At 41.3% G+C, this 27,338-nt stretch overlaps 1 long non-coding RNA gene across 1 annotated transcript; it reads right to left on the bottom strand.

Moving 5' to 3' along the window:
* Positions 1-17,225: 17,225 nt before the first annotated feature.
* Positions 17,226-21,707, bottom strand: LOC126524403 (uncharacterized). Its single transcript, XR_007597939.3, has 3 exons — positions 21,552-21,707; positions 20,004-20,039; positions 17,226-17,356 (listed from the first exon to the last, which is right to left on the bottom strand). It is a non-coding gene; the product is annotated as an uncharacterized lncRNA (long non-coding RNA).
* Between the last annotated feature and the right edge of the window lie 5,631 nt (positions 21,708-27,338).

The following is a 27,338-nucleotide window of genomic DNA, read 5'->3' as shown; positions in this document are numbered from 1 at the left end:
TCTCGTTCGTTTAGTGCTCACAGAGGTGTGCATAGGAAGGATGGCGCCGTGCATGCGTTTCCGTTGCATTTTTATTGTGAAAGCAATACTGCTCGAGGTTTCCGCTCTTGGCCGTCGTCCCGGAGAATCCACCATTGACCTTTAGCGTGACCTATGTGTGACGTCATACCAGCTGTGGAAAAGCGGGGCCCCAACTCGGCTCGTCGCGATCGTCCCAGCGAATCCTCCATGCTGCAGCTGCGTGCCGCTGCCGCGAGGGGCGCTCGCTGTACGTGACGTCATGCCAGCTGTGGAAAAGCACCCCCCCTCCCCCCAACTCGACTCGTCGCGATCGTCCCAGTGAATCCTCCACGCGGCGCTGCCGTGGGGGAGGCGCTCGCTCTACGTGACGTCATGCCAGCTGTGGAAAAGGGGCCCCCCAACTCGGTTCGTCGCAGTCGTTCCAGCGAATCCTCCACGGTATGTCGGATGATGTGTTTAAGGGTGAAGCTGCAACGATGTGCTGCAGCTAAGAAGCGGTGGCGTGCGGAAGAAACGGATGAAGAGCAGGAACAACGTTTAGCTAAACGGCGTGCATATTCTGCAGCAAGCGAATGCGTTCAACATCTCTGGATCTCGGTGTATCTACTAGTATCATGCATGCTCTCGACGCTGACGCGACTTTTGCGACACTTGATCGTTCGACAGCAAGCCTTATGGATGCTTCAAATGGCGACGAGACTGCATCTACACGTTCGATGAGCAGTATGGAACTCTACAACCTGAACAGAAGATTGCTTTCGCAATCCACTAGGCTTAGGCAAGCTAAGCCTCTGCATATTTCTTTCTTTTTTTGAGACCCGTGAAACCTAATTGCCTCTGGTTGGCGATAAGATGAAGATAAGCGGAAGTTTCTCACACATTTTGCTTTTTTGACGGGCACACAATCACACAGTTCTCTTGAGTGCGCGCACCTACAAAGTTCGATTACGCTATGGATGTGCATATTAGTGTAAGAGCAGGAACATTTGGGTCTTGCGAAATATTCTAGTGTGCGCATTTTCAAAGGCTTCAAGTACAACAATCGATACAATTTTCAATTCTTAAAGGTTTATTTCCTTTTTTATTGTTGTTATTCATGAATGAAGAGTGCATATATACCAACGCAAAATATTTTTTTCTCATTCTACAGTCACCCTAGAAAAATTACGGAAAATGTTTTTCGAAATAACTCCCTCCTTAAGAAGAATTGGAATCTTCAATAAGAAAATCGACCCTGGGCGGTCGCATCTGGCAAAAAAAAAATTGACCCTCAAAGGGTTAAAAATATTGAATAATCGTTTTCATTAGAATGCATCGAATAATAGCACTTTTGAAATCTCGAAGGTGAGGGATCGATGCAAGTGCGGACTCTTATTCCGAATGACTGTGCTGCTCGAGTCCAGGCGTATCAGCTGCGAAGAGGCGCACCAGTTCCCGAGAGAATTAATACACGGGTGCTAATCAGTTCTGCTCAACAAACTCCTGTCATTCAATATAACAGCCCCGTTTTGGAACAGCCTGTAAAGCTGCAAATTTGGTTCAGGCAAAGAAAACATTTTTTGACAGTTTCACCATGTCTGCACGACGGCAACCCATAAAAACTGGGTGTCCAATGTGGTACCGCACTTATCTTCTTCAACAAACACAGCAGATCTACAAATATCTCTACGTGTATTTGAGGCATGCCGCTCCTTTGAATGCTGCGTTATTATCCTTGTTATGGTGCACCGGATAACCGAAAGCAGCCGCTTATAATACAGAGGCTGCTTAGTTTAGCGGACGTACAATTGGGAATGGCATTATATTTAGGTATGAATTATAAGATAAGCGTAATGTGTTTTTCTAAGAAATCAGACCAGAGAATAATGTCTTTCACTTACACCCCTAGAAAAAAAGCCAATGGTCGCAGCTACCTTCCTTTTTTGTTTTTGGTTTTAAACTAAACATATTCTAGCGTTTTACAGCTGGCGATATGCTAATGAGGCACCCTGTTCAGTTCTCACCACCTGGGGTTCTGTAACGTGCACCTAAACAGAAATACGCGAGTGTTTTTTCATTTCGTTCCCTGGAATTCCGCGGCCTAGTTTGAACCCCTGAGCTAGAGTTCAACAGCGCAACGCCATTTCCAGCATGCAGCCACTAATTAGGCGATCGCGCCGATTTATTTTATTTTTATTTTTACAGCGAAGGTGTTAAGGCCTACTTACCCCACTATCGTGTCCGCATGTGGAAAGAGACGCGGCGGAGGTGCATTTCGCCATTTAGAGGCCCACATACACAACTTCGCTGGTCATCCTTCTTCACAGCTTGGAATGGCACTGAGTTTTGTTTGGTCGTGGTTTTTAAGCATGGACTGGACAAAAAATTTCACACGGCTTACGAACCAAACAGTGCGGATTGCAATAAAAGAACCCATGCCAAATACTCCACGTTCTGTTACGCTAGGAAGACGGAAACACGAGTTGAATGTTGCACTGCAGTCTTTTTTTTTCTGCAAGAGTACTTCCCGTAAGTCTGAGTACAGGGCACCGGATGGGGCCGATATGTTTTATTTGTTTGAAGCGGCAAGCAGGAAGCTTGCATGTGTTTTTCGTATGCGTTACGCAAGACGTACTGATGAAAAACTACATGCGCTAAAATACCCATGGGAGATGCATGCTGCTCGAATAACAAGAACAATATTTGTTCTCCAAAGGGAACGCTACAATAACATAGTAGAATGAAAGCCGACACTGCGGCCGCAACACGTGCAGTCACCGAGAGCATTAAGAATAAATAAAGTGAAATGAAGAAGGGAAAGAAAGGCATCTTTTCGTAATGCATAAACACATGTCATATCCAATAATGAATACCATTTGAGCCATCTGATCGTAAGCAGCAGCACGCGAAACAGTACGAACGACGCCGCCAAGCAGAATCGTCAGCAGTTTCCAACGGCGCAACTTTGATGCGGCCTAATCAATTTCGATTGCAGCGCCGCCACAGTAGTTTCCGTAGTCGCGCGCCTCACTGCAAAGCATGCACCGCCCCCAGCCGCTCGTCCCACTGAACCGTATTCTAGTACACTCTAGCCGCGGTCGTGTGAAACACAACCGCCATTTTCAACAACTGACAGCAGCGCTGTGCCGCGGGGCTGCGGGCAAATAAGTCTGGGCCGGTCCAAGAAGGGTCCAAGGCTGGAAATTGATATTAGGAATCGTTTACAGCCGTAATCTGTCTCAAAAATTAGGGGCAAGGACTTCCTCCTTCACGTTCGTATATCATGGAATAAATGATCATTTCTGACTCACTTGCGTTATTGAGATATGTTGTCCCGAGAATTCTTTCTGATATTCCATGTACTCTCAGAGTAATCCTCTACTGTAGAAACATCTTAATATTTTAGCTTTGTACAACATTGCAGTACCTGTGACTTTCATAGGTGGACCAGGAATCCTACCTTTACCGGCCGCAATTTTCCACGTTGCTTTCGTCCGATTCTGTTCGTTACTTCGATAGAACACACTTGGTCAGGTCATTAACAGCTCTATTGATTAAGTCGTCTGTAGTGTCGTTCTCTTGAATTACAAGGTCAGTGCGCCTACTAAGGCCTCCAAAGTTCATCAGCTTGTTTTGATAAGCTTTTACTGCCAAATTACACGCATGTACAAACGTAAATCTTTATTCGATGTCGTCACGCCATTCTTGACTATTTTTACCTTCAAGTAACTGCGACAATCGTTGGGCGGTGATGGGCCTGCATAACTATTGTCACTGCATAGTATCAAAGAAGACGAGATGTCTTAGTCTCACGGGAAAGGCGAAGTACACATAGGGATAGCGTTGTATAGAGAGCTACATGAAGTAAGGTTCATAAGTTCATCGACCGTATATATTGCGTCGAACATTCACTAACTAATTGAATTCCAAATCATGTTGTCCGCTCTCAGGCAAGCATGATCCCATTTCGCTCGGTCACCGCGAGCTCTCGCTGTCACAGCGCTGGCGTGGTGAAAAAAATCCAGCAGAATCCATTAATGCTGATTATCTAAACAAGTTTCTAATATGTTTTCAACCCTGTCAATTACCCGTGCAAGGTATCGATCATTGAAGTTCGTCCCAGCAACCCGAAGGCATATGAAGACGCCATGCCCAAAATATAGCTGGCCTTTTGATGAATAAGGCACGGTGTAGTGGGGTCTAATACCTTTCGACACGTTAAATCAATCATTTGTAGTGTGTAAATCAAGCGCTCTGTCCTGTGCTCTTTACTGACTCGTCCTGCGTCGCACTTTTTCTGTTTTTCATACTGTGAGTCATCATCATCATAATCATCAACAGTGTACTTTATGTCCACTGACGGACGATGGCCTCTTCCTGCGATCTCCAATTACCCCTGTCCTGCGCCAACCGATTCAAACTAGCGCCTGCGGAATTCTTAATTTCATCACCCCACCTGTTCTTCTACACTCCTTGACTGCGCTTCTCTTCTCTTGGCACCCATTTTCTCAACCCTAAGGGCCACCGGTTATCCAACCTACGCATTACATGATATGCCCAGCTCCATTTTTTTCTCCTAATGTCAATAAAAACATCGGCTACCCCTGTTTCTCTCTGACCCACACCACTCTCTTCCTGTCTTACGCCTAGCATTCTTCGTTCCATCACTCTGTGCGCATTTGTTAACTTACTTTCAAGCTTCTTTTTCAGTCTCCAAGCTTCAGCCCCATATATCAGCACCGGTAGAATGCATTGGTTGCACACCTTTCTGTTTAATTGTAGTGGTATGCTTCCAGTCAGGATCTGACAATGTTTAGCCAATTCTATCCAATGCATTTTTATTCTTGTGTAAATTTCCTTCTCGCGATCAGAGTCCCTTGTGAGTAATTCGCGTAGGTAAACGTACTTCTTCACAGACTGTAGAGGCTGACTGATGATCCCGAACTCTTGTTCCCTTGCCCGGCTATTGATTATTATCTTTGTCTTCTGAATATTATTATTCAACATCACTCTCATACTCTCCCTGTTCAGGTCCTCAATCCTTTGTTGTAACTCGTGTCCTGTGTTGCTGAACAGGACAATGTCATCTGCAAATCTAAGGTTGCTGAGATATTCGCCACTGATCGTTACTCCTATGCCTTCCCAGTTTAATAGCTTAAGTACTTCTTCCGAACATGCGGTGAATAGCATTGCAGAGATTGTGTCTTCTTGTCTCTCCCTTTTCTGTATAGGTATCTTCGTACTTTTCTTGTGGAGAATTAAGGTAGCTGTGGAATCTCTGCAGATACTTTCCAAGATATCTACGTAACAGTCCTGCACTGCTTGCCTACGTAATGCCTCTATGACTGCTGTTATCTCGACTGAATGAAATCACTTTTCGTAATCTATGAAAGCCATATAGAGAGGCTGACTGTACTCTGCTGATTTCTCTATTACCTGATTGATGACATGGATGTTATTCATTGTAGAGTATCGATTCCTGAAACTTGCCTGTTCCCTTGGTTGACTAGAGTACAGTGTTCTACTCAATCTATTGGAAATTATCTAAGGGCATATTTTATATGATATTGAAAGTAAGCTAATGCGCCTATTGTTTTTTCAATTCATAACGTCTCCACTTTTGTCGATTAGTATAATGTTGGCATTCTTCCAGTTCACTGGGACCCTTGAAGTTCATAAGCAGTTCGTATAAAAGACCGCCAGGTTTTCAAGCATTATATCTCCACCATCTTTGATTAAATGGACTGGTAGTCCATCTTCTGCCTCTTTTAGCCATTTCATGTCTTGCAAGGCCCTTCTAACTTCATCGCTAGTTATAGAAGGAGCCTCTCTAACTTGTTCACTACTACTTTGAATGGAGCTTTCGTGGCTGCTTTGAGTACTGTACAGGTCAGTATAGAATTCAACCGCTGCCTATGCTGTATCTTCGAGATTGCTGATGATATTACCCTGTCTATCTTTCAGTGCATACATCTTGGTTTGTCCGATGCCTAGTTTCCTTCTGACAGTTTTCAGGCTGCGTCCATATTTTACTGCTTCCTCCGTCTTTCTCAAGTTATAATTTTCAATATCCCTTATTTCCTCCTTGTTTATTAGTTTTGACAATTCCGCGAATTCTATCTTCTTTCCTGAGTTTGACACTTTTGTTCTTTGTCGTTTCTTTATTAGGTCGTTTGTTACTTGTGAGAGCTTACCTACTGACTGCCTTGGGGCCTTACCTCCCAATTCAATTGGTGCGTCTGAAGCCAGCCTAGTTATGGTTTCATGCATTGCCTCTATGTCATCTTCAGCTCTGTCCTGGGGCTCCAAATTTGTTTGAAAGTGCCAACCTGACTGCTTTTACCCTTACTCCGTCTAAGTTGGCCTGTTTCTTCTTGACCAATTTTACCCTTTCTCTCTTCAAATTGATGTGAATCCTAGCCCTCAATAACCTATGATCACTGCACTTTACCCTACCTTACACATCTACGTCCTGCACTATGCTGGGATTGATAGAAAATATGAAATCAATTTCATTTCTTTTCTCACCATTAGGGCTTTTCTAGGCCAACTTTTTGCTCCAACGCTTCCTGAAGAAGGTGTCCATTATTCGCAGTTTATTCCCTTCCGCGAATTGTACCAACATGCCTCCTCGAGTGTTCCTCGAATCCACGCCGTACTTGCGAGTTGCTTGTTCACCAGCCTGATTTTTCCCCACTCTTATCGCACGAACAGTTTATACGGAACATCACTGCGACGCCGATGACGGAAATCGGCCTAGATTGTCTATGTAATTTCTATCGCAATAAAAAAAGAAGGAAAGAGATCTACGGGACTGGATCCTTTACAAGCATAGCTAGGGGTAAAGGTATATATAGACGAGTTTCGCAAAAATCCCGTTGGCGCAGCCACGCTGAATCATGTGGCGACGCGTCCACTGTTTGCCACAGCTGCCTTCTTGTTTGCAAAGAATGTGCATGACACCCGGTGCGGTTCAGCAAATTTCTATTTCGGCGGATATCAGGGTCGGTGACTGGGTGAATAACACAAATCTTTGGCCACAGCTTCAGAGGACATGTAAGTGCTTTCTGAGCTCATTACGCCTTGTGAGAACGGCTCGAGCAGTGTATGCAGTGTATGCTTGGAATAAAAGCAGTGTTATAAATTAACTTCAAACCGTCCAAACTTATTGCTTAGGAATTAAATCAGAATCAGTGTATTAATTGTTGGTCTTTATTTGGCAAATACTTTAAAGCAGCAGCTTCTCACGTTTCTAACTCCGTAAAGTTTCTCGGTGCGGTCACTATCTGATCGTATATTTTAAGCCTTATCGCTCGCGGATATGGTTCGTTGTGATAGATTTGTTCTTTCTACGTACATTGCTTGGAACGTAGATGTTCTGTAATTTCTAATATCTTTTACGAAAGACGTATTATCGCAAGAAACTCGCTTACTGTGTGGATCGCCTCGAAGCGTTGAACTTGGAACATTCCGGTGTTGTGGGTATGGTCGCTGTCATCAATGCTTCGGCGCATTGATTCAAATATGCGCCCATTAGCATAAGTTTGATTAGTTGGCGACAGAGTGGGCGTATGTTTGCGTGTGAGTTTGGGTGGATGCTAACAGATAACGTGCGTGAAACTTACGTAGTCAGGAAGCGGTGCTACTCCTTTTGTCACTTTGTGAGGAACGACACTCACTCTGCCCGACATTCCGTGGTTGAAGTCCTTTCTTTGGAAGTTAGCAATACAATGCTGGCGAATGAGTGAATTTCTGCATCCTTGGGCAAAGCCATACATTTCGGACGGCGGGAAACACAGGCAGCCTTTATGTAGCAGCAGTCCATGTACTTGGTCAAACAGATTCACTCCATTTGTTATGACGCCAGTCACTATTTTTTTCAGCCGACTACGGCACAAGTCTTCCATCTACCGCTCCACATTTTGCAGTGTGAATGGAACACAGTGTGTCAGCGAACACCCCGTTGTATTTCCAGCAGCTGATTCCACACAAGGAGGGAAGAAGCTGTAATGGTCTCGTATTCGTGCGCTTTCGGTGAGGCAACAGCTGGCGCTGCCGAAAGCGCCATCTCCGTTCACCGGAGTAAGCGGCTCCGCGAAGAGGGTCTATCCCTTAGAAAAACTTTTTTATAGAAAGCCTATGGACATTTGTCTTTGAAGTCTATACACTGTCTATAGAGATTTCTTTAGACTAATCTATAGACAGTCTATAGACTTATGGTCATACACTTTTTATAGACTACTCTATAAAAAGTCTGAGTCTATAGACTGTTTATACCCTTACAAAAAAAATTGTTGAAAGGTTATTGACGTATCATTGTTCAACGTCAACAAATGCCCTTGAAAGATCATCGAGGAATTGTTGAAACATCATTGAGGAAATTGTTGACAAGTGTTGATAATTGGCCCGCGACATTCACTCAAAACATCATTGTGGCCTCTCAATTTGAAAGATCATTGGCATATCGTTGAAACTATGGTGTACTTCAATGCTGAAAACCCATTGAAGCATTGTTGAAGATGTGTTGTTTGTCAATGTTGAAACTCAATTGACGTATTGTTGAAATGTGTTGTTTGTCAATGTTGAAAGCCCATTGAAGCATTGTTGAAGCTCAAAATTGAAAGCCCATTGAGGTATTGTTGAAATGTGTTGTTTGTCAATGTTGAAAGCCCATTGAAGCATTGTTGAAGATGTGTTCAGCATCAAAATTGAAAGCCCATTGACGTATTGTTGAAATCTGTTGTTCGTCAATATTGAAAGCCCATGGAAGAATTGTTGCAGATCTGTTGAACATCAACACAAATTATGTTGAAATCCCTTTATGCCCCACTGGGTATTTAGCAGTTTAAACCTGCACTTACCTTAAAATACTGCTGAGCTATGTTGCATATAATTACCTTTGATGTCACGTTGGTATGTTTGCTGTGAGAGGATAGGGATAAAATTTAAATACAGCCGTTTTGTATCGCAGGCCTCTGTCACCCTGGGCTCAAAACATGCTCCTAGATTGCCTGTAATAAAACATATTGCAAAACTGCTAGCAGTACTGTTATGCCACTTTTTTCAATTGTCAGAGTGAATGGTCCTCCACAAAACCAAGAGTGCTGAACTGATGCAGACAAAAACCATTTTTCTAGGTGAACTGTTTATTTGTAACCAAACATCTGTGTAAATGTACAACCATTTGTAGTTTGAAAACATCAGAAACTTCTTAAAAACTATTGTACAGTACAAACTTCCTGCAGCTTGACACCATAACAAAATTGAATACTGAAGGTGTAGTATGTGTGGCCCTCAAGTAAAACACATTTCCCAAAAGAAATAAATTAAAAAAATAAATACCTAAATAAATAAATGTAGAAGCAGACTGACATGACTGTCAATAAGAACACTCAAAAAAGGTACTTGCTTTCTCTATTAGGGAGCCAGTGGTACTATTACCATGGCACGATTTGCTTGAGCCTACAGCACTCAAATGAGACCTGATATGCAGGGTGGTTATCTTTAAGTTTCATGGAATTTATTAAACACGGACTGTTGCAGCTAACAAAATTCTAGATACAGAGTGCCAAACATTACTTGCATGAGAAATCAAGACACCATAGTCAGCTGATTAAGAAAAACTCAGTTCCTAATAAAGTTTTTACGAATTGTAGATGGTAATCTTACAAGGTGTATGCACTAAGAACGAACTTCCAGAATGACACCAGTAACGAGACACATGCCATCAAACTGGCTGTAGAAATGCACTGCTGTAGCACTTTTTTGTTAACAAAACGCACTGTTATGCATTGAAGCACAAAAGTAACCGGAATGCTTATGTATTTCTCTCACATTTATGAAAAAATCTCGCAACTGGTGTCATCCTGGAAATTAATTTCAAGTGAATATGTCTTTCAACCTCACTGGCTACAATTTGCAAACTGAAATATGTGCCGTGATGTTTAAGTGAATTAATAAATTTATGAGAATCAGTTTAATGTTTCCATTTCTTGTGCTAGTAATGTCCACCTCTGAATAATCCAGCTCAAGAACAAAAATTATGCTACCTGGCACAGACAACTTCAAAAAAATCTGTAAAACTGAAAAAGGACCACTGTACAATCCTTATTTGTTGGTTGAATGGTGTGTGCCAATTTCAGTAAACCTTGCATACTTCTGAAATATGGCAATCACAATAAGTGATGCTTATGGGAGCAGTTTATTATGCTGCATTGCTGTTGCATGATACAGTTGCGTTTTCTGCCATGATAACGTTCCTGCGCAGGTCATTCCATATCAAGCGACTTATTCATATTAACTACTTCAGATTTTTATATGAAAAAAAAATATTAGTGATGTGCTGGAATAAAACAAAGTTACTCCTTTTGTGAGTTCAATTTTATTCACTGTCACAAAAAAATAACGAAGGAATTCAGAAAAAGATATGGTTTCATGCAAACATAAAAGGCACATCATTGCCATTACCGGAGATTTTTTGTTGCATTTTAAATTTAAGCCGACTTATACCTATTAATTTTTACTCATGTATTTTAGATAGCAATAAACCATGTTTACAAAGCTATGTAAAATGCAGTTTTTACTGAACTCTAACAATGGCACAGATGCACTTGCAGGTGTGCGATTCCATGCCGAATCGACCAGTGTTTTTTTGACACCACACATATAGCTGAAACATTGCCATGTGTTTACTAGAATTCAAAACTCGTTACCCACTTTTATTAATTTTTGCCAGATATTTTGTAGCATTTTGGTGACAGTTTAGTTCTCCTGCTCAGCTGAGCTAGAGGACATCAATCAACATTCTTTTTCAAATGCACATTGTATTGATCGAGGCCTTCAAATGGTGTGCGTGGAAATACGGTGAAGTGATGCAACTGCCAAAATAGCCAATTTTTCAAATATTTGAACACTTCAATTGCTTTTGGCACCGGCAAAAATGAGTCAAATTGCAATCCGTTAAGATTTTTTTTCGTAACGAAAAATTCACAGAACTTAAATACAGAATGGTAGCCCAAGTGACATAGCATAGCAAAAAAATATGTGCAGCTTTGAAGGTTCAGCTGATCGCCTGTAAAAAAAAAACAAATTCTAATCTTTTGCAAGAAGCTTCATGTTGAAGGAAAAAACAGCTTTCGTAGTTGGCCAATACATATGTGATACATTATTGGATAGCTCTACATGTCTGCTATGCATGTGTGAAGTTAAAGAAGGCATTACTTTTAAATGCGAGAAATTCTTTTTTGAAATTTTGTCAGCACCGACTTTTCTCGGATGTGCGCACAGCTTGCCGGCTGGGAATGCACACGACAAAGCTGGCTTTGTCTCCACACAGATGACAGAGAAGCGGTGTTAGGGTCTGCATTTTATTGCCAAGGGCCACATGCTCTAACGCAACGAGGCTTGTGTTTGGTGTGGGCCAGGTAAACCATACAGCCATTGCACATAAACTATCAATACGAGGTCTGTTAGAAAAGTATCTGACCTTTGGCTGAAGAAAAAAAAAAACTGGCATAACTGGAGCGTTGCAAACCTAATCACCCTCAAAGTAGTCTCCTTGGGACTCCAGTCACTTCTCCCAGCAGTGCTGCCATTGTTAGAAGCATTCCGAGAAGGCCTCTTTCCGAACGGAGTTTAGCTCAGCTGTCGTTGCAGTCATAATGTCTTCTCTTGTCTGAAATCGCGATTCTTTCAATGGCCTCTTGATTTTGGGAAACAGCCAGAAGTCGCAGGCGGCCACATCAGGAGAGTAAGGAGCCTGTCGAACTACAGGAGTCTGGTTATTCGCCAAAAAAGTCTGAATCAAGTGCGAGAAAAGCATTGTCGTCATGGATGCGCCAATTTCCTGTTGACAACTTCGGTATCTTGCGCCACACAGCATCACATATGCCATGGAGGACATCCCTGTAGTAGTCTTTAGTGATTGTTTGACCCTGTGGTGCGTACCCGTGGTGTACCACACTGCGGGAGTCAAAGAAAGCAGTCAGCAACACTTTAACGTTGATGCGCACTTAGCGGTCTTTGGTTGGTGACGTGGAATGCTTCCACTGTAAAGACTGGGATTTGGTTTCTGGGTCGTAAACATACCCCCAAGACTTGTCACCAGTGATTATGGTGTTCATGAAGTTGGGGTCACTGTTTGTGGAATCCAGCATGTCTGTCTGTGAGACTTCAACACGAAGTTGCTTTAGCTCCACCATGAGCAGTTTGGGAACGAATTTCGGTGCAACTCTCTTCATGGCCAAATCTTCAGTGATAATGGAATGTGGATAAAATGCACTGATGCCCACCTCTTCCACAATTTCTTGGATAGTCACACGACAGTCCCGCATCACCACGGGGTTCACTTCGGCAATGACCTGGTCATTTCGGCATGTTGATGGCCGACTGGAGCGTGGCTCGCTCTCCACCGATGCGTGGCCGTCTTTAAACTGGTTGTACCACTCCTTAATCTGTGTGCTGCTCATAGCATAGTCACCAAAAGCAGTCTGAATCTTCGAAATGGTTTCCACTTGGCTGTCGCCCAGTTTCTGGCAAAATTTGATGCAGTAGCACTGCTCCAGTCACTCCGCCATTTTCCTTGCAATAAAAAACCGACGAGAGCACTGTGTACTACCTCATTCAAATGCTGCGTCCCAGCAAGTCATGCTATTGGCAGGCAGGAAAAAATTCGTGCATGCGCACAAAGGTTCAAGGGCGGCTGATGAAAACGCACTTGTTACATATTCATCAGGTGTTCGCAAAAAAAGGTCAAATACTTTTCTAACAGACCTCGTACGTATTAAATACGTGAGGGAATTCTGCAGTGCTAAAAGATATGGTTCGTGCAGTTTACAAAAAGAAATATCAGCTATTATGTAGACAGTAAATCCAGAAAGAGCGCTGATATTGTTTATACAAAGCATTTTAAAGGGCACGTCGCAGTGCAATGCAACATAGAGGGAGCAGGACACTTTGTGCCCTGCTCCCTGAAGCCCAATGACGATGCAAGTAGAAAACACCTTCATAATTAGGACTGAAAACCTACATGAGTACGAACAAATTCTTGTGGTGTTGTTTGCTACCACTGTTTCAGAGCCGGAACATGCTCATCTATAAAAGTCATATGTGCCATGTTTAGTCTGATGTGGTCAGACACCATTGGCAACCACTTCTTGCGTTCATGTTAAAAAAATACGAATTGAGACTGCAGCTGCAGCGCTAGACGTCACCTGCCTTCGCAATGATAAAAAAGGCAGTCAGTTTGTTGAATAGTTCTTGTGGCTAATTATATTAACAATATTTCCTTACTAGATGACATGGCTTCATATATTTATGCTATATTCATGCTGTATGTGTGATCCACAAATCAACATTATAAAAAATAATTTATCGCACTTAAACAATAATACCTTTTTGTTACTTGTCACATGTATAGCAGGCATGTAGGGCTCTGTAACGATGGGCGACATATACTTTTGTGCCAACCACCAAAGCTAATATTTTTACCTTCAACACGAAGCTTTTTGCAAAAAATTTGAACTTTACAGTTTTTTAGCTGATCAACTGAACCTCCAAGGCTTGAAATATTTTGCAGCTAGCCCAAGTCAACCAGTCTGATTTTATATTTATTTTGTGCCTTCTGTATTTCCCTACGTTAGAAGAAAATTCAAACTTTGCAAATTTTGGCACTCACACCACTTCAGTCTCTTGACATGAACACCATCTGAATATTTGGATCATACAATTTCCCTTTCAGAAGAAACGTGTATCAGTGCCTTCTAGCTTAGCTGGGCAAGAACAATAAATTTTTGCCAAAGTTCATAAAAATTTTTGCGAAGGAAAATAAATGGGGAGCAAGAGTTTGGAGCTTCAACTATATCTGTGATGGTCAAAAAAACTTTGGTTGGTTGCCCTGGAATGACTCAAGTGTATGTACGAAAGCAAATTTTCTCATTGTACCTACTCAAAATCAAGCAAACTTGAAATGGTTTGCCATAATGGAACAGTTCTTGACAAAATTGGATGGTTTGGCATGAAATGGCTTAAGATACTTAAAAAATATATTAATAAGGAAACACTTTCCTTACTAGAACCATATCAAAAACTAACATAAAAATGTAGTGAACTATAACAAAGCACAGCACTTGTATTCTGGATTGAGCAATCAAATGTGGACTTCTCAGGAGACTAGCATAATTAACATAAATAAAATTAACATAAACATGTGAAGGCATAGAAAGGCACAACATTTGTAAGCTCATTTGAGAAATCCAAATTGGGCCCTTCAGGAGACTAACACAGAACATAAAAATGTCGAGAGTTACAAAAGCACAACACTTGTGTTTTGGTTTGAGCTGTCCAACTTGGGCTCTTGAGAGGTTATTGGTCCCATGCGAGAAGCGAGGCCACAGTTCTTTACATAGGACATGTTGGAACCAGGCAATTTGCGACACGTGAAGCCTGCAAAAACAAGAAGCCAGAACAAGTTTTAAAAAGCAACTTCCACATGCAAAAGAATGGCATGCAATCTGCCCTCGTTATAACGAAATTGATTTATGTATTTGTGTTGCTTTAGTTCAACTTTCCACGGGTACAGCTTTACAGCATGACCATTTAAATTTATTCAGTGCGGCACAGGACTCCACTAAGTGTCAAATGCAGGAAAGGGCAAAGAGGAACAAAACACTGCAGCAAAATAACTTTATGAATATCCTACGTCAAAGATGTGAGCTTTGCTTGCTGAGAAACGAAATGGTGAAACAAATTCATGTCGTTCATAAATAAACCTGAACTGACAACTAAAATTATTTCTTGTAACTTTCATAATTAAAATTTGCTGCACTTCACTGTGCTTTTCCATGCTCCAAATACAATACTGTCATGTCACTACAACTGAGTGTAGCTTCATTTGATGTTAGGTTTCCTGAGTTCACATGCAATCGGAATGTACTTCTTGCCTTACAATGACTTAAGACTTTCTACATTAAAGAAGACACTGCTTACAGTGAAGTATGTTTTCTGCCTCGACGACTGAATTACTGTTCTAATGAGGATTCCGTGTAGTGCACCAAGCTGCTTAGCATGACACATGCAGAATGTGAGAGACGAAGAAATGCCGTCTTTTAAGAGCCATATGCGATAGGACTGACTTCTTTAACCCTTTTAGGGTTCACTGCCGTACATCTGTGGCTGTGATGGAACGTTCTGAAAAAAATTTGCCTTGTCAGAACAAAGTGTTGCCTAGCATCCCTGTGGAGGTGCTGCAACCTTCTGAGACTTCTAGAAAATATTCTTATAGTGCTGTCGCTCCATGGGTTTCTCCAAAACTGATTTTTCACCTAGCTCCTTGGTGTCTGTCATTGCAGTAATTTAGGAGTGTTGCCACAAGTTTTTTGTAAGTTTCATTACACAAAAAAATTATGCTGCTTTATCCTGCATAAAAAAATAAAACATGTAAAACTGCAAATACTGAAATGGTATTGCCACTTTATTGTTATTTAAAAATATTATTTACCAGTTTATTTTCTCGGAATGTCACTCTGAAGAACTTAAATCTGCAATAAAAATATTAAGGGTGCGCGAAAAGTGATTTTTGAGACTGAACCAAATAATGCTAGAAGCAAATCAAATAATGGATAGTTTCTGAATAATGAACAGCTGATATCACAATTAATGTAAGATGAGGCTCACATCCTAGTATTATTAAAGTTAGCAAGTTTCTGTCATTGTTATGTTATGAAAAGCTGTTTATTAAAAGCACAAATGGAGCAGCAGAAAGTTTCTTCACATGCACAGGACTCTTCAGTAAGCATAAATGATTGCTGTACAGCCTCTAAAGTACAGCTACTGAAGTAACGTAGCCTGGTCTGCTATTACAAGTTGTTACGTTTTATGTCTACACTATGTTATTGGAGGTGAAAATTTACCGTACTTTGGCTCAAATTTCATGTTTTATTGGTGTTTCGAAATATTAGAATACTCGCATTTACAAATAGTGACCATTCAAAGACTAAATTGAATAGGACGCTATTCAATTCGAAAGTTTTGAGCATTTGCGCACCACAAAAAATATATAACTCCTAAATTGGAGAGGCATATTTCTCCCCAAAATGTGATCCTCAACGGGCTAAACAAGAGCGACAGAAAAGCCCATTCATCTTTTTGATTAATTTAAGCCCATAATCTACTTGGCAATGGTTCATAATAACCCTGTTAACAGGTAGGTGAAGTAAGGAAGCAGGAATCAATTCTAACAATTTCAGAATGGGAGTAGTGGACATGTCCGATGGTCTGCAAGAAGCTTTATACATTAGGCCCCAAGAGCCTATTCTCAATTTATTGAAGTATATGGGGAAAAGCCACATAAATATTTTTTTCATATCTTAGAATACACAAATATTTTTTTCATATCTTAGAATACAAAGTGATAAAGTGTGCGTTAATAAATACGAGTCATAGGTTAAGTGCTTAGAATGAGTAAGCGCCCACTAAACGTAGTACTGTTGACAGCAATGCTTGCAACTCTGTCCCTGTTGTTTCTTTGATTGAAACAACCAAAAGAAAATTGCCACACCACTCAGGTTCCCTCTGCTAAAAGGCTGCTGTCTGGCATCACATGGACCTCCTTCAATATGGGAGCAACCTTAATTCGATGTGGTCTGTTAAAATTGGTGAAACTACTGTTTCACATCTCAGAACCTGGAGAGCTGTTTTGACTTCTGCAATTTGGTGAACATGCTCCTGCTCGAGCTGAGCAGTAACCACACTTGAGCATACCTTCTCCGCAATTCGCGTATTAGAATAACATTTTCAGGCTAACTAAACATGTCCTCCATGCCAATAGATTTGGAGCGTGCTTCACAGACAACTATTCCTTGCAATGACAGCCAAGTAACACTGCTAATGCGCAAATGCAGCTCATTTTATGTGGTGGAGCCACTAAAAACTTTCAGCAGTGAAGGCAGCTTTTAAGTTTTAGAAGCATTTGAGTATGGCGGCATTACGCACTTAAGATCGTACGAACAGTCATTCCAAATAGTAGGCTATTGTCGCATACAACTGCACACACGGGCTACTTGAAAGTCGTTTGTTATGCCAATGGCAAGTTCATAATTTTAGAAAAAAAATGTGAATGTAAAAATGCAACCAGGAAGGATATATGGTACTTGCCTATAACAGCACTGACCCTGGTGGGGTCAAGAGCCTTTTTTGCCCCTTGGTGTTATTTCCAAAGCCTAAATGGCCCATGAGCTCCTCCTCTGTGAACACATGGTGAAGCAAGGCCCTTGCAAACTTTCCTGGTCCACCATGGCAGGCCATGGTAAACTGTGCCAGGATAACCTTCTCAATGTGCACTCCTTCAACCTATGTGAACCTGCATGTTTAAGTAAATGTTAGCAAAACAGTTTTAAGCCTTTCAAGCACATTCATACAACAGCCCTACAGCAAATAAATTACAAAAGTACCTGTTGCAAATCTAGATTGCTAAACTTGACTTCTTACAACCTTTTTATGCTGTCTGGACGCCACATGTTTCAGAAAAACAATCCAGCACAAACAAGAATAATAAACCAAAGTATCCAAACATCTAGTACTTGAAAAAGGGGAGTACCAGCGAAACACAAATGACACGCACACAAGGAAACGGCATTAGACAGGGACGGACGTTGGGACGGACCAGCGTCCGTCCCTGTCTAACGCCTTTTACGTGTGTGCGCGTCCTTTGTTTTGCTGGTACCCCCCCCTTTTCAATTTCATCACGCACCAACTGGCCCAAGAGCTTGCGCTAATGCACATCTAGTACTATTTATTGTGATTACCATTCTTAGGATACTTCATATTTTCAGGTGTTTGTCTCTATTTTCCCATCTATCTGTGTCAATAGGTAGTCCATGGTCTAATGGGGAGATTGGGCTGCTATGTTAAGGGAAGAGTTCAAAATCAACCGTTGGAACAGCTTGGGTGACTGGGTATGCGACCCTGGGCATATGCCACTTTTCAATGAATCTCCTTCCCGCTATCTTGGGCAACTGCTGCTGCTTGTGTTGGCAAGCAGCATTAGGATCTCAAAGAGGGACATGATTGTCGATCATTACTAAGATTACCACTACACGTCACGTTAGCTTGCTGTGCTAAAGTAATATGTGAGATTCCACTCCACTGTATGAAATGTACATAAGCTGCAAGGACAGTATGTACCAACCACCACCTCAATTAAATTAATCGACTCGCAAAGCACAGGCTGCACAAGATCACGGAGTGAACTCAGAAGTTTGTGGACAGTCAGTTGATGTCCATGTCAGGGACCTCAAGGGAAACTCAGTCATTTTCTCGATGTGCATCATCGTGCCGTCATACATTGTATTACAATTCTGTCTGTCTCGTTGTACCACCGTTCTAATAGTCGTCACGTATCACCACAATTCAAAATATAAATAGACACTTATATCTACTGTTTATTTAATCTTTATGGAGAATACTTTGAGCATGAGTTTTTGCAAAGATCATGAATTCTACAGCTTAAAGGAGCACTAAAGCAAAATTAAATTAATTAAATTCTGGCGTTTTAAGTGGCAAAACGACAATCTGATGTTTAGGCACGCCTTAGTGGGGAACTCTGGACTAATTTTTACCAAATCAGGCTGCGAGGTACCTGGGCAGTTTTGTATTTCACCTCCATCAAAATGCAGCTGTTTGATCCTGTGACCTCGTGCTTAGCGGAGCTGTGCCAACACCCCTAAGCAACTACGGCATGAAAGCACTAAAGAGAAAAATTATTTTAGATGTATCTGCACATGACCTTCCTACAATTCAAGAGATTCACTCATACCGTGACAAGAGGCTGAGTAAACTGTAAAAGCAGCAAGAGGAAAGATTGGTGGCAGTGCTGCCTTGAAGTTACCACACCCGCTTGCTGTGACGTCATGGATTTTGATGATGTCTGTTGAGGTGTAGCAATTTTTTTTACAAATAAAGATGTTCTTCATCGTATTCCAAAAAACCAAAATAAAAAGCGTCAGGAACTTTTACAGAACCAATACAGCCCAAGTTTGAAAAAATACTTGGAATCCATGATGTGACAATGAGGTGTCAGCACAAAGATTTTGGGGCGATACGCAGAAAATTGAACTTTGAGCTTTATTTTCTCTAATAATCAAACAACTACCAAGAAAGTTACAGAAGTAGTTATTTAAGACGATGCTTTATTTTAAATTCATTTAAGGTGTCATTAGTGTCCCCTTAATACAAAACAAGGAATGCACTTGGCTGCGTAATAGGTTAACATGCATCACTGGTTCTCATTAAGGTAGGATTATCAGTATAGCAAAGGGCATGCACTGGCTGCTCCAGAGGGGAGCCCTTCCACTTCCCCTCAACCTCCCAATTTCCAATTTCTTTATGAGCAGTGATGCAATTTCTGTATCTTAACGAGACATAATGCCAAGGAGATTAAAAATGCCATGCTGGCTACAGCATGTGGTGACCGGCACTTCACACCGTCCAGCTCGGCATCAATCTTTTTGGAATTTGGCCCTTGAAATGCAGAAAGCCCCGATCGCTGCTCGTTCTTCAGCCAACTTTCTCAAAGGGTGCTGCTGTTCTGGTTTGATACCTCTAGCTGTGCACTGCTGTATGACATAGGTCATAATACCTTCGTTCTGGTAAAACTAGAAAGATGTGCACTCATGCAGACCACTAATGTCCACACTAAGTTTCTGAACGCCCCTCTCATATCAGGCATATACACTGAAAAAGGCACATACTGCGTTTAATATGTTCACAAGTGACAATGAAATTCACTCCCAGTCCCGGTGCAGTTGCAAAGTCTTTAAGCTGAGTGCTTAAAGGCACCATGTCTCCTAATGAAGGCACTCTGCACCAATTGATCACTGGAGCAAATGCGTTGCAGTTGCATCAGCAATGTTGTTGTTTTTTCTGCTTCCTGCAATACATTTTCACGGTATCACTGTATTTGATCATCGTGACGCTACAGAATGGATGGCCAAAGAATTCACTTTTACCGTTCCAGCTGGGGCCTCTCCCAGCTCATTTTGAATCTGAAAAAAGATGTCACTATTAAAACGTGAAGCCACGATGCAGCAAAAGCGACAATCAAAAGAGCTACATGGACCATTAGGCTGACATAAATGGACGGATACAAATGACTAGTCATTGAATACACTAAAGTGTGGCCGCTCTTGCCAATGGCAGTGTGAGCTTGTCAAAAAATTTATTTCACATTCCTCTAGTTACTTTAAACATTATTTCCACGCATCTACTTAACTGTTATGGCCACATATTAAAGGCAGCTCCTTCATATAAAACCAGTGTTACATTCTTTTACTCCCCGTCTACCTGATGCTACTGAAGTTTTGCTTACTCTTAAAGAAAGAATTTCACAGAACTGCTCTTTCGACAAAGCATTATTCCAAGCTTGTGGCAAAGCGTCGTGATTTAGTTCACAACGATGCGCTCCCCTTTCAATCTGTTCACTCTATAGTGCTCTGATTCAAAGCAAAAATTGCTTTTCGACATAACTAGCTACTTCTATGGTCACAAGAAACAATGCTAATTATTGATGTTTATGTTGCCGATAACGTATACATGCCGCCTCGAAACACAGTGGGACGACAACGCTGATATGCCAGGCATCTCGTTCCTTTAGTGATTTTAAAACTATTGTTAAATCAGTTATTGAAGTGCGAAAAGCTGCAATTTCACGAAATTACATTATTTTGAATGTTGTAGGACCTGGAGTGCCATGAAATCTGCCTTTCCGTGAATGCAAAGAGCGCCTACGCGAAGCCGTTTGGGCGAAGCACTCGATGGCGACGAACGGAGATGAAAAAATAAAGTTGAATGCGCGCGACCTGGGGGAAAACAAAACGCACGCGGTTGGCAAGGCGTATAACTCGATGATTTCGCAGCACTCTGTGGCATCACCCCTATTGTATCTCACGTATCGCATGTACACCCTTGAAATTCTTTATTATCATTGCGCGGCAGCCTCCTCTGTGTTTTCCGATCGCGCGAACATCGGCCGCACGGCGTGTCAGATAGTGGCCTTGAAGCACCGCGGAGTCACTCGATCCTGAAGGGAACAGCGCAACAGAATACACTTTCGCCAATCCCACCGCACCCCCCCCCCCCCTTTTGCTGAAAGCTCGCTCACACGCCTTGTACTAGCGTGGCGCAAACGAAATATCTTCGATTACAGTACAGATCGGATGGTTTCACGTCGCATTGTTTTGCGCTCATTAATAAGGCTAACTCAATCGGTGCTCGAACACCGTATCAGAAATCATGGCGTACAACATGCCCTGTTTTAGGTGGCACCACATAGCTGCCTTACGTCTACACAAGCGTAAAGTTAACCCAGGACAAAACTCCGCGTTATCTACCACAAATCTAGTGCTGTACAACCCATTCTCGCAACGGAAGGATAGTACTAGGAATGAAAACTAGAAAAGAGGCGCGCGGAAGACACGCACAAGCGCTGAAATCATTTCCCCGCTTCCGTTCACCGCGTCGCAATGGACGAACAAGGGGAATTCGAAACACTCACTCACCCTTGATGTCGCTGAGTCGGAGGCGATCATGGCGATCTTCGAGGCAACAAGTCCATAAAAAGCGAGCAACACGCAGGAATATTCCAAAGATGTCACAGCGAAGCACACAAAGAACACAGACAACGCAGGAAACTCTCAAGCTAACGGCTTGCACGAACTCGCCGGAATGCGCCAAGCATCAACAGCGCAAACGCGCAATCATACATGTACACTCATACAAATACACGCTTATATTATCATAAATTGTACCATTGGAGAACAAATTATGTAATTTCATGTTATTACTGAACAATTGTTGCGATTTGCAAGTGTATAAAAGTTTTTTGCTTCGCTTTTTTGATAAACTACTTTCTTTAGCGCAGTAACGCAGTGCACCGGCCGAAGCTAATGGCATGCGCTGGAAAAGGCGCCAAATTCAAACGTCACAAACGCCGCGCTAATTTGTGCGCGCACAGTTTTCGTCGTTTGGATTTAAAAAAAAAAAAGTAATGCGTGCCGCAACCATGCGAACTGAACTATTGACCAGAAAAGTACAGAAACGTCGCTGTTTGTGCTTCTTATTTCGACGTCATGGCAAACTGCGGGCGGTCTGTCGCCCCATTCTTTAAACATTTGTGCGTGTGCTCCTGCGCTGTGCGATTTGTCACCGATAACGTATAGCAGCGCAGATTGTGCTTGGTGGCCGAGCAGATTCCGAACACATTCGCCAGCACCCCGTCTAGGTCACAGAAAAGAATTTGGCCTCCATGTGAAATATGAGCACCATGTCGTACATATCGGCCAAGCTTTTCGTTTCGTTCTGTATAGCGCGCTAACGGGTAAGCGAAACGCACTCTGTAAAAACGATGTTCACTCCTTTCTCCGCCGCACCCACCGTGGTGGCATAGTGGCTGAGCTGTTGCTCTACCAACCCGAGTGCTTGGGATCTAATGCCGGCCGCGGCGGCTGCATTTCGATTGGGGTGAAATGCAAAAACGACCGTGTACTGTGCGTTCGGTGCAGGTTAAAGGACCCCAGATGGCAAAAATAAATATGACGTTTCTTACTACGGTGCGGCTCATAATCAAAGCGTGGTTTTGGCACGTCAAACCCCAGACTTGAATTTTGTTAACGTTCTCCGCCACCTTGACCATATTTAACATGGAGGCATGCAATGCCGTTTCCTAACACACAGCCAGGGCACTGGCCCCTTATAAAGGACGCCGATGGAAATGCAGGATGCGTCCAATCATCGGTTGTTTGTCACTGCTTGTAGGGACGTTTGTCTTCTGAAACTGCATATATATATATATATATATATATATATATATATATATATATATATATGCAGGGTGTTTCTGCTAACTTTAGGCCGAGTGTAAACTCTATGACGACGCGACTAAATGCATGTTGCTCCCTTTGGTATGTAGCGTGTCGCACTATTTGTGTATTTTTGCTTAATTAGCTAATTAGTCAAGCATAATTAACCAACTTCTGAAGCAAGGAAGTTAGGAAAGAAATTCCAATTAGAAAGTTGCAGAGCTGTTCGCAACACGTCCGAATAAACAGTTTCTGTCTTTCTATCTGTTAAGTATTATTGTTTTTCAGCTTACTGCGGATGCTCGCGAAATAGAAAAAGCACCACGTGACATATGCCCGCCTGCGAGTCGTGATTGCACTGCTCCTAAGCCTTCTGCGCACAAACGAAAACATACCATTTAACCGGTGTGAACACCCGTCTGCTTATCGCCATCATGAACCGCAGCGAGGGAAGCACGTCGCTGGCGTCAATACCACAGCCAACGCCTTCGTCACTGCCCTGTCGCTTTTTAAGCGGCAACACACCCTGCTCGATGGTATGCTCGTTTGGGAGCGCTGCAAGCACGGCGCGCAAGCGGATATGTCAGGTGATATTTTTTCTATTTCACGGGCATCCGCAGTAAGCTGAAAAACACTAACACTTAATAGATAGAAAGTGAGAAATTGCCTAATAGGACGTTTTGCAAAGTGCTCTAGCGCTTTCTAATTAGAATTTTTTGCCTAACTTTGTTCCTTCAGAATGGCTAATTTTCTTGACTAATTAACTACTTAGGAAAAATACAAGAACAGCGTGACACGTACAAGAGTGAGCAACATGCATTTGGTCGCATCGTCTTATGGTGCATCGGCATATTTTTAAACTCTGAGTAAAGTTAGCTGAAACACGTGTATATACGTTTATGGTTCAAGTAACGTGAAACAACACCCTGTATATATGCAATGGTGATCAAGTGATCAGTAAAGCAACCTATATGTGCAAAAGACGCACACATACATATGTGCGTGTGTTTTTCACATGTACTTCGAAACTCAATATTGCTCGTGACTCAATTTTATTCAACAATAAGTTAACAGCATTTAGTCAACGACTTTATTGTTGGAAACTACTCAACAATGGTTCAATAGTCAAACTATTCAACAATATATCAAGAGAATTTAGTCAACGACTTTATTGTTGAAAACTACTCAATATTGGCTCAATAATACTCAATACGATTCAACAATGTATCAACAGAATTTAGTCAACGACTTTATTGTTGGAAACTACTCAACAATGGCTCAATAATACTCAATACTATTCAACAATATATCAAGAGAATTTAGTCAACGACTTTATTGTTGAAAACTGCTCAACAATAGCTCAATAATACTCAATACTGTTCAACAATATACCAACAGAATTTAGTCAACAACTTTTTTGTTGTGAACTGCCCAACAACTTTACTGTTGAATTATTGCCTGTGGTTTCAATAATTGTTGAGGTATTGTTGAAAGGCTATTGAGTCAACAATTCGTCAACAATATGCCAACAACTTTTCAACAGTCATTTTCATAAGGGTATACTGTCTATAAACTGTCTAAAGATTAATGAAAATTCATGTTTGTAGGCAATTGTTTGCAGCATGGCTACAGACATGTGCATAAGCTTGTAGTTCTACTTTTGCGGACTGAAGTCTATAGATTGTCTATAGACAGTCTATAGACTTATGGCCATACACTTTTTATCGAGTAGTCTATCAAAAGTCTCAGTCTATAGACTGTCTATAGATCAATGAATATTCCCGTTTGTAGACAAATGTCCGCAGAATGTTTATAGACAAAAGTGTATAGGGTTATACAGTTCTATTTTTGTAGACTGAAGTCTATAGAATGTCTACAAACAAATCGCTATGTACTATCAATAGACATTTGTCTATAGAGATATTATACACTTCAGTCTACAAAACTAGAACTATATATAGAGTTTTACTTTTGCAGACTGAAGTCTATGGACTATAGACAAATGTCTATAGATAGTCTATAGACATTATATAGACTTTAGTCTACAAAAACAGAAGTTTATAATCCTTTACAATTTTTTCTGTGACATTCTGAAGACATTTATCAACAAACATGCATTTTCATTATTCTACAGACAGTCTATAGACACAGACATTTTATAGACAAGTCTACAAAGAGTGTATGAGGTTATAAGTCCATAGCTATCTGCAAGTTAGTTTACATTTTTGTTTTCATGTGGTAGCAGAAATTTCGAATGTATTTATGAATGTGCGCCTGTTGCTTTTACTCTGTACTTCCGCATTAACGTTAGTAGATTAACAATGCTCTTGAACCAGCTGTACTTTCATATATGTTGCTTAAACAGAAAGGATTGAGTGCTGAATTATGCAGTCCAAAAAAGAAAACAAATGCATCGGCAATTAATTAACTGTTTTTATTGCACGATATAATAGATGAATTTTTTAAAATGCATATCCTATGCTATTATGGAAAGAGACTAAATATTTACACTACTTCCCGTTGGCAAGCATGGTTGCGAGACTGGCCTTGGGTCATTAGACCCAAAGGCGCTGCAGGTGTATGCTACAAATAAGTAGATGCAGCAATGTGAGGCAAAAATGACAAGTCTGTATTCTTTGCATGTTCATTAAGCAGCTTAATATATTTGCTCAAACCATCTAAGTCAATACTTAATGCGGTTTACCTATGACTAATGGCTGCTTGTCAATACAGATCAGTACCTTTATACAATGTTTTATTTAATGGTATGGTACACAATTAAACAGTCACAACTGCTGCACGTGCCAGCAACAGTATGTTCCCTTTTATTACAAGTTCATATACGATGCATTAATGTACTTATCCCAAATGATCTCTATATTTATTCTTGAAACGTTGCCCAGTTGGACTGTCTGTACATTTTTTTGGCTGGTAGTTAAGTATGCCCGTGCATAGGGATATGCTCAGAAGACGTAACTGGAGTATTCACAGTATCATGCCAAAGATTGTAATTTATTTTGCTTAATACACATTTAAATGTCTTCCTCATACTCTTAAATGAATGGGTCATTGGCAATAACTTCAGCAGAAGGCAGATGGATTGATTGTATTGATATGGTCACTTAGTTTCTGACAGGTAATGAGGCCTCTTGCGCATGCTAACAGGTTTCCAAGTTAGATATACCACATGAGCACCCGAAATACCACGCCAGCACTTTGTGTCATTGCACGCCAGATATGCACCTCCTAGGAAACAGAACTGATACTATAGTTCGAATGAACTCTATCACAGTAGATCATTTAAGGTGCTTTCAAAGCTGAAAATTTTTTCTAGGGTTTCGAGTTTCAGGACATTTAGTTAACTAAAAAAAGGTAAATTCAGTAAGAAATGCCATGTCAGTATGGTTGACTTTCATTTTCTTTTTCAATAAATGGGCCAGTTTCCCTCAACATTTTATGAGGCGAAACGTTTTAAAAACATATTGACCAAAGAGATTCTCTGGAAACTGTATAACATATAACAAGGCAGCATACAGATGTGGTCATATTAAAATTTCCCGATCTTTTTCCAAGCCTTCCTTGGCTGTTTTCATGAAAATTTTCTGCCTCTCTATGACGCCCGCAGCGTAAGTACAATAAAGAATATTGTGGTTTAAAGCTTGCCATGTACTGCCAGTCCATAATATTTAAATAAAAGGAATAACGTGTCAGTCACTTGACATGCAGTATTAGATTCAACTGACTTAATCACTTGTTTAATAAAGCTGACAAGGGCTTGGGCAAGTTCGTAATTGATGGCCTCAGGAGTACAACACGGAAGACAAAGACACAGAGACACACACGCAAAACAAATGCAACAAGGGGAGGGAAAACTATTCATTGGTTATTTTTACGGTTCAATAGTAGTTTTCAATATATTTTGCTCTCATCGCGTATGCCTCTAGTTAACTTTGTTTACCTCTGACTAAAGACTACATGGCAATATGGATCAGTACCATTATGACGTTTCGTTGTATTGCAGTATGATAAGCAGTTAGACAACCGTAATGGCTGCCGGTGCCAGCAACTGTACGTTTCGTTTCAAGACAGGTTCAGGTGACACACAGTGTACTCCTAAAAATAAAAGAAATGCGAGAATCCCAGAGGATTCCTATAATAATAATTGTTGAAGCGAACATACCCGGCTGGATTGACTGTGCACATTTTTTCAGGTGTTAATGCAATATGCCCGTGCCGAACGAACATGCTCAGCATAGTGACTGCAGTTATGAACAATCACGTGAAGAATTGCAATTTATTTCCGCTTAGAGCAGTCTGCAATGTATCTTCCCCCATACTTCGAGATGAATAAATTTTACACACTTTCAGTAGAATGCACATGAATGGGGGCGTATTGATAAGGTTACTTACCAACATGTTACAATTTCTTAGGTGTGTTGATAAGGGTAGAACAAGTGCAATGTCCACTAAATCATTTGGATTTTCCAT

This window comes from Dermacentor andersoni, chromosome 3 (assembly GCF_023375885.2).
Source record: "Dermacentor andersoni chromosome 3, qqDerAnde1_hic_scaffold, whole genome shotgun sequence".
NCBI classification, from domain to species: domain Eukaryota; kingdom Metazoa; phylum Arthropoda; class Arachnida; order Ixodida; family Ixodidae; genus Dermacentor; species Dermacentor andersoni.
This window is presented reverse-complemented; position numbering and strand designations above follow the sequence as displayed.